We start from the raw sequence: 9,733 nt of genomic DNA, 5'->3' as shown, positions 1-9,733 counted from the left end.
AGGGTCAAATTTATTATCTAAGCAAAACAATTAGAGGGCCATAGTTCGACCCACATCTTTTTATTAAAAAATATACTCTTAACCACCGAACCACTTTTTTTATTGTAAATTATGGACAATATTTTAAGGAGGACGGGCCCCTTCCCCCATAAAAAGATCCGCCCCTAATAGTAAGGTGCTCCATCTAATTTTTCTAATTCGTAGTGAAATCTTGTATATACTGCAGCAAATTTAAAGAAACACAGATAATATATAAAAAGTCATATAATCTTATCTTGCTATTTTCCACCACATCTTTTGAACAAGATTGGTTAATGTTGATAGGTATATCCTTGATTAGTGATTATTAATAGTTTTCTCTAATTGAAGAAATAAGAAAATTTGTAATTCCCAAAAATATAGATGGAAATTGCAAAGGTTCAAGGAAAAACACATGAACATATGCATAGTAAACTAAATTGGGGGACAAGCAAATTTGAAATGTCGGTTAGATTGGACTAATCACAAGTTTAATACGTAATTTTAGTCATTGGGATCACCAAACTTTGTAGTCAAGCTTTATTTCTTCAATAACAATTTTCCAAAAATTTATTGCTTTTGTAATTTCACTTAGGATTTAACTCCTACAATTTTATCAACTAATCAATTAAAATTATATAGTACAAATCCGTTGTCATGGTCGTGATCATTAGACTAGAGTCCCTACAGAGTTAAGGTTTGAGAAAAAATAACGGACATATTATACCTATATTCTTTGAGAAAGAGGATATGAAAAATATGCGCAATTAATTTAAACACCAAATAATAAGAACCTACAAAATTTCATTGAACCAACTTCAATAAATCTATTCAAATGAGAAAATTCAAAGTGTTTATACTCGTGTGGCCCATTTGATCATCAATAGGAATAAAATGAAAATAATTTAATATCTTAAAAAAGGTTTTTTTTTTTTTTTTTTTTTTTTTTTTTTTTTTTTTTTTACAAAAAATCAATGTTAATATCTTTTTGATTTGCATGGGGGCAAAGTTGGCATATGAATACTCATTTCGATTATAATGAAGTCGCTGGAATCCAACAACTTGTCTACGATGCTTACACATTTTAATTTATAGTGGATATAACTCACAAAAATTACAGTTATAATTTCTAAAAGTCTTAAATTTTGAGACTGTTTTTTAATATTGAACCTTTTTCCTGGAAATTGTAAAAAAAAAAAAAACCTCAAATCATATCCAATTTACCTTGTGGGATAATTAATCCTAGCATGTAGCCCATAGGGAAAATCGTTGTCACTGACTCATTATAAACAAAAAATAGCTACTTTAAATTATAAACATGTCGCTAAATAGCTCATAATTTGAATTATTTTGAAATAACCTTAATCTACAAATAATTTTCAAATTTAATTAATGAATTATCCTTATGAAATACAATAAGATGATTTTGAAATACGAAGTTTATATGCTAATAAGTGTATTAATTAATTATTCAACCCATATAAAAATGGGTGAATAACTCATACATAAATTTGTGATAATTAAAACAAGTAAATTGAACAGGTTCTATGTACTATTGGGTGCTCACTCTACTAAGTATTTTTTTTACATGGTTGACCAAAATCTTATATAATAAGTTATATCATTCCTGTTTCCTTTTAATCAATCATGACAATTTCGAGAGATGAAAGGAATTTTTATTTAATACAGTCTTACTGTGATATAATTTTAACTTGATCTATATGGCTCAATTAAATTAACTAAAACATCAATTATTTTAATTCTTACTCTAGTTATTTAATGTTTAATATTTTATTTTGGCTATTGAAATTGATATTTTGGATATTAAATCATTTACTTAATTGTTAACAATAATAACTTTTGATTGTAAATTGGGCTCTTTGTATAAACTTGTATCAAACAGTTTCCTACAGGAGTTGTTAAAAAACAACTTATTTTGTATGAGACCGTCTCATCATGAAATAAACTCATATAATTAGTTTATTTTTTCAATTAATTAATTTAATATTATAAATAATTATTTTAGTACACTAAATATATATGAATTAACCCAATAGAAATGATATCACTATGAAACCGTCTTAAAATTTATGTATAAAAAAATAGTTATGAATCTTTTGGGTTTCACATTAATAAAATAATTAAAGGTAGTATTTAGTGATTAAAAAAGGGTTTGACCTTTTAATATCGAGGAAAAAGAGGTTTTCACATTGATTATCACGTTGAAAATTAGTAATTACGCAATATGAAGTATCTTCACAAAAGAATGCATATTCTTTGGCGGTCAAACTCCTTGGACGGCTCAAACGTAGCTTATCATAGCTCATAAGTCATAATTATATATCTATATTAATTATTAATAAGTCATGGCCAGAAAATATTGAAATTAAAAAAAAATAAATAGTGTGATTTTCAGTTAAATTTGCATATTGAATAATAATCTCACTTGTTTAGATGTTAACGTGTGACCGAAACGCTAAGAGAATCAGATTTTGAATTAGCGTTTGGTGGCCTCTTTGGTAATCAAATTCATTGGTTATGTGTATAGCAACTTATCAATTCGGTTATTTATTTATTGTTTAATTTTCTTGGTTTAATTATTATATTTTCCTTAAGCAAGTAAATATTAAATATTAATTATCACAATTATTATCTTTAATATATTTCTACTATATTTAGTAATTATTGAAAATGGTTTAGGATAAAATTCTTTAATTTCGCACAATATGATTATATACTATGAAGACAAATTCTATTAAATGTACACAAATAAGTGAACACTGGATGAGAGTCCAATTTTACATAAGTTCAAATAATACTTCATTATCAAACTAATAGAAAATGGATGGAGTAGTAACAGATTATATATTGGTCATTTTTACTTGCTTAATTTTTAACATGGGAGGACATGTGAGAACTCCTTTTTAATACTCATGTCCACAAGTGAACCAGGGATATAGTAAACTGAGAAAGGGGATGGGTTAGAGGAGGGATAATCAGAGTTAAACAATAATTTTTTTTTTTTGAAAAAGTGATACATATTTCGATTAAAATTTGACTTATTGTCAAACACCTATTTATTTTGGATAATCTTTTAAGGTACAAATTAAATATCTCACAAGCATCCTTATTGGGCCTTTTTTGAACATTCAAATATTAGGTCAAACAACACATCTCAAATTAGGGCAAATAATATTATTGGATTACTTATGCCTAATATTTCAATGAATCCACACAAAATGCCTCACTAACTTAAGGAAAATTTGAATGAATTTAGAAAAAAATTATTAAAAAATCATAAAATAAGCAGCATTTAAACTTATTTTCCAAAGTAAGCACTTTTTGTCTAGAGCTGAGATTTAGATTGTTCGCTGTTATTAACAGCAAACAAAGAGAGTTGGTAAAAAAAGTCAAGCTCTTTGTTCGCTGTTACTAACAGTGAACAAATACTTTGATTTTTTTTTACCAAGTATTTTTAGTAAACAACGAACAAAGGAGACCTGGTCAAACCTTTGTATGCTGCTAGTAAAAACATACAAAGGTTTAACCCTGATTGACCAAGTAAAATATTTGTTCGCTGTTAGTAACAACAAACAAAGTACTTGGCTTTTTTTTATTAGTCCTCTTTGTTCACTATTAGTAACAGCGAACAACCCAAACCTTAGCTCTGGACAAAAAATACTTACTTTGGGAATTATTTTGAAACATTACTTATTTTATAAGTTATATATATATATATATATATATATATATATATATATATATATATATATATATATATATATATATATATATATATATATATATATATATATATATATATATATATATATATATTGCTTAAACACTTCAAATTTTCCTAACTTAAGCCCTCCTAATCTAAATATGATATTGGGCCAAAAATAAAAAATGCGCCATGAAAGGCCCACTTAGTACCACGTGAAAAATAGTAAGTTAAAATACCTAAAATTTCAACTATCTCATGGTGAGACTATCTCTATTAGACTAGCTTATTGTACATTTATAAAGTGATCATTTATAATTTTTAAAAGATCACTTTTTGATGTCTGATCGCTTATAATCTTAAAATTATTATATACAATTTAAAAATGATCAATTTAAGAAATAGAATAATTATATATAGGTCTATTTTATGATGAGAAGTCTCATAAAAAAACCCAAAAAATCAATAATTGTCATACATTTTACTTTATAAAATGATTGTCATACACTTATAAAAAAAACCCTCATGTCGTCTAATACATAGTAGTCTTTGACAATTGACTTTTTTATTGACTTTTTGAATTTAAAGATGGTCCAATAGCTGATAAAAGTTACATTTTTTAAATCAAAATCAAGAAACTATTTATAGTTGATTTTTCATTGGCTTTTGGGATTTGACCAACTTTTCTCTAATAAACAATCAACAATCAGTAAGTAATTTTTATCAAACATCTTCATAAAAATTAAGTTTAAACAACTAATTTAAACAGTTGACTTATCAGTTGATTGCATCCCATTAGGGTCCAAAATCATTGTCCTTGACAATATTTTTTGTCTTGAGGCCTAATTTGGAAAATATTTTCTTTCTAAACTTAATTTGAGAACTTTTTATTGACAAAAGTCCATTTAATAATTTTAATGAACAATTCCAGTTAACAGCCATCACCAAAACAAACCCATAATCTGATCTTCGATCTCCAAACATTAATTTCATATAATGGGAATTTTGGATCGGATACATTATTCCACCAACTAAAACTTATCTATTATTGGATTAATATTGAATATATGAATGTTTTTTTTGAAAATAAGACATATATAATGTAGGAAAATAATTCCCAATGACACTCCTGGTACAGTAATTAAAAACGTAATTTTTTTATTGTACACACTACTCAATTTACAAAAAGGACAATTTATATTTTAGAAGACACACACTCGACACAATTATTTTAGGACACTTACACTTATACTACAACTTACACACTCACTAAATAATACTCTCATTTTGTGTTTTCAACTCACTCTTAATTGTGGCTCTCTTCAACACACAACACACTAATTGACATTTCTTATTTATACTAGTGCTAAGTGGGCTAAACTATGTTATCTAGATTATTCCACAAGCTGCTACATACATTTAATAGAATAGTCCATGAGCTCTAGAATTCTCTACATCAATTTTAGTCATTAAATTCTAGAACTCATATTATACAAATGAACTTTTTAATTCATCTATTAATCTAGAACTTTCTTTATCATACTCCAAGTTTATATATAGAAGACTTTTCTAGATTATCTCTAATACTCCTCCTAATCTGAAAAATCTTGTACAAAAAATTAAAATACCTACACCACTTCATTAAATCGAACCTTTTTCTCCAACTTCTTTTTATGCTCCAACTTGTGTTTTCCAATAACACAACCATCAAGATAACAAATATTATTATCTGCCCTCCTTCCTTGCAAGACCAAGCGATCACGATACTAGACCTTACACCACTTTCCACTAGCTACGTACCTACATTCATTTCTTGTCAACTTACCCAAAGATATCAAATTAGCTTGACCTCTAGGTACATACGGTACATACCTCATATTATGGAAGGTCTTTACATATTCATCATGGAGCCTCATTTTCACATTGCCTACGCCTTCAACTTTTAACTTACGTTCATCACCAGTTTGAATGTAACCAAAATCACCTTTTTGCTCCAACGTCTCAAACATTGCGTGGTCCCTACACAAATGTATAGAGGCAGCCGAATTCAACACCCATTTCTCTTGACTCACCTCCTTCTTATTACATTAAGTCAAGAAAATCTCTTCACCATAAATTTCTTGTTGGGCCACAATAGATGAACCACCCTCCTCATCTAACTTTACCTTGCCCAATTTCTCTTGCAATCCTTTTAAATTCTTTAAATCTTCCTTTGCCTTTTGGCAATTACGTTGAATATGCCCCTTCTCATGACGATAGTAACATTCCCGATCATTCCACTCTCTTGGTCGGGACTTTGATCTATAATGAGGGTCATTACGTCTCCATTTATTCCTCCCTCTGCCGGACTCCTCTGCAACTAGTGCTCGCTCATCTCCTCCTCGACCGTCTTCTTCTTCGGACCCTTCTCCATCCATTTTGGATACCATCCTTTAATTTTACCTCACAATTGTTATTGCTTCCTCCAGTGTTATCTTCTCTCTACCTACAAACAATGTTTGCACAATAGGCCTGTAGAACCTTGGTAATGAAGCCAATAACAAGAGGGCTTGCACCTGTTCTGATATCTTCTCGTCTGCATTTAACAATTGACATACTAGTTGATTAATTTTATTAATATGGTTTTGGAAGGTCATACTTTTTCTCATTTTTGGCTGGTACAACTCCCATCGCAAACATAAACGATTGGTTAGGGACTTCGACGCATATATCCCCTGCAACTTCTGCAACAGTGCCCTTGGGTCAGTATCCGTCAAGAAATTATACTTGATCTCCGAATCAATCGCCAACCAAATGGTGCTGACTGCCTTCTTCTTCTTTGATGCCCAAGCCACAGCATCCAGATTATCTGGCTTTTTTTCCTCCAAAGCCATGTCTAAATTTTGTTGTACCAAACAATCCTCTATTGTACTCTTCCAAACCATAAAATTGATCTTTCCATCAAATAATGGAATTTCAAAGTTTTGCAAGCTTGTAGCCATATCCCTTTTCAAATTCTTCTACTCAAAACTCTTGCCCTTCAAGCAACTCTTCTCAACCTAACTCTTGATACCAAATGTAGGAAAATAATTCCCAAAAACATTCGTGGTATAGTAATTAAAAACATAATTTTAGTACTATACACACAACTCAATTTACAAGAAGGACAATTTGTATTTTAGAGGACACACACTCAACAGAAATATTTTGGGACACTTACCCAATGGAAGGTTCCTGAACTTTAGCAGGACTTTTTCTGAATTGGTTAATTATGTGCTAATTACAAATCAATCATTATCAATTTAACAAAAGAAGATAAGTAAATGATAATAGACAATTAATAAAATTAATCTGGATGGCTTTGGGTGGTAGTGAATTAATTTGACTTAGTTCAACTTATTTCTTTCAATAGTCAAGACTTGAACTAGTGTTCTTCAAGACTTGGCTTTTCTCAACAGCTCAATGTTGACCTGGTTTATCAACTACATATGCATACTTTAACTCACTTTAATATGATGACCCTACACCATAATAACAATAATAATAATAATAATAATAATAATAATGGAAATTACCTGTGCTGATTTTGAGTTTCTGGCTTTTTTACAAATGTTTTTTAAATTTAAGTGGTGACCTTTAAACTTTCACGTTTTTTATGTGGTAGACAAAATGTTAAGATTTTGGTTTAATTAAGTACTTAATTTGATTGAAATTCGAAATATATGGTCAATTAGGGTGATCAGGATGTTTGTTTTATTAAAAAATGTCATTACATTGGATAAAAGTAGCATAGAGTTAAAAAAAATCTTTTTTGTCTACCACGTGAAAAAGTTAGAAGCTTAAGTTCAACACGTGGATTAAAAATAATGTTTGAAAAGCCGAAAATTATGGGTTACCACATGGAATTTCTCTAATAATAATAATAATAATAATAATAATAATAATAATGTTTTAAGACTAAGCTCCATAATTAGAAGAAAGTGTGACAAGGGATTATGATTAACGAACTCTTAACCATTCCTCATTAAAAGTGATACATTTAACGTCGAGTATGAAGATGGTTTTTGTTGTATTCACACTTTTAGTCGCCCAAAGGGCATTCGTGTGAGTGAACTTGTTAGAGTTCTTAACGTATTATAGGGCCTTAACTGTTAGCTTAAGTTTTTGATAAATTAGTTTTTTTAAAATTAATTAACCAAACCTATGGCAGCTTTTTCTCCTAGCTAAGTTGATAAAAGGTTCCAAATGTAAATTTCTTCCATGAAGTAAAGTTAACTGCTCAAGTGGAAGTTGGAGATTCAGTCATAGTTAGCTCTTTTGGTTAAGTATTGTTTCTCCCTGTGCATTAACTGTTACTTAATGTGCTCTGTCATCCATGACTTGTTCTTTCTTATATTTTTGATTATAGGGTTAGTCCTACTGAAGACACGAGTTCAGTTGATGTGAATGGAATTCTTCAATTTAATTGGACAAAATCATATTTGTTTCAATTAATACAATATAATCCCTCCAATTCAGCACTAACCTTTCATTTGCTTTTTGAATACTATTCATCTCTTATTTTTAATTTATATTTTATTATAAATCTATAAGTTAAAACATATTCAAGTGGGATCTTGTTTGATTCGTCTCAATGTAAGGATTAGTCATTTCAATTTTTCATAATTTTTAACTATGCACAATTAGAAATATTAAGAATTGAATAAGTGTATTAAATAGAGTGTATAAAGTAAATGGGACACTAGTAATGAATTGGAGAGAGTATGATTTTCTTTTGTTCTTTTGGACTTCGAGTTATTTTAAGAATCGAAATTTGTTTCAGTTAGAGCAGCTATCACTTTTTAGACAAAATTTTAAATTCGATTTTTACTTAAGAGTTCTTTTTCCACAACCAATCTTGTAATTAAAAAATTAAGAAAAAAAATAGTATTTGCTCCAACTAACACAAGATACTCCATTACTATATTCTATAAGAAATTTTGCTCCACAAAATTTAACCCCTTGTTTGGTTTTCGGATTTCAATCGTGGCCTAAAGGACATAATATAGCTACATTATAAAATACCCACAAAAAAGCAATCTCACGGGGACGAATGAGTAGCTAATAGTTTGATGCAATAAATATAACACAAGTTATTTTAGGTTGCTTGTTAGAGTATATAACATATCCTGGGGCCTCAACCATCAGCTTAAGCTTTTGCTTGAGTTGGTTCCTTGAAATGGTATCAGAGCCAACGTGAGAGGTCACGGGTTCGAATCTCAATCACCCCTCATTTAAAGTGGAATATTCAGCGCCTATGCGCATCCACACTTCTAGCCCAATGGGGTCTCGTATGAGGGGGCGTGTTAGAGTATATAACATATCCTGGGGCCTCAACCATCAGCTTAAGCTTTTGGTCGAGTTGGTTCCTTGATATGTTATATACTCTAACATTCCTAACTATATATTATTAATACAAAAGGGATTTTCAACTAAAAAATGTTTAAATAATTAATATTGGGTTAGTTTTATATTAATTTAATTTACACTAAAATAATGTACATCAATCTTAATATTTTCTTATTTTTTACGTAATTCATTTAATTCTACTCTTTAAATAAAAGATACATAATATTTAACATGAACTAGCTAGATCCGTATACGACTTTTACATTGAAATCCACATAGTCTTTTAATATAGTAAATCAAATTCGTATTATATCCATAGCTAATCTAAATGAAAATGGTGAAAAACCAATTGATACATCAAGACCTGGTAGCCAATACAATTCAAAATATTTATTTAATCTTTTGAGATTTTAATTCATTCAATTTTGATTAAAACTTTTTTTTTTGACATTAACAAACTAAATTATCAACAATTTTATATTAGAATATTCATCTTGGATTTAGAATTCAAAATCAATTATACTTTTCTTGAAAGTGAACATGAATAAGTTGTATTTAAAATGTTTGAAATATCCATAAATAAAATACTTCATTCAATTAAAATAATATCCATAAATTGGACTT

Source organism: Amaranthus tricolor, chromosome 4, assembly GCF_026212465.1.
Source record: "Amaranthus tricolor cultivar Red isolate AtriRed21 chromosome 4, ASM2621246v1, whole genome shotgun sequence".
NCBI classification, from domain to species: domain Eukaryota; kingdom Viridiplantae; phylum Streptophyta; class Magnoliopsida; order Caryophyllales; family Amaranthaceae; genus Amaranthus; species Amaranthus tricolor.
The sequence above is the reverse complement of the archived record's forward strand: the minus strand, read 5'-3'. Positions refer to the sequence as shown.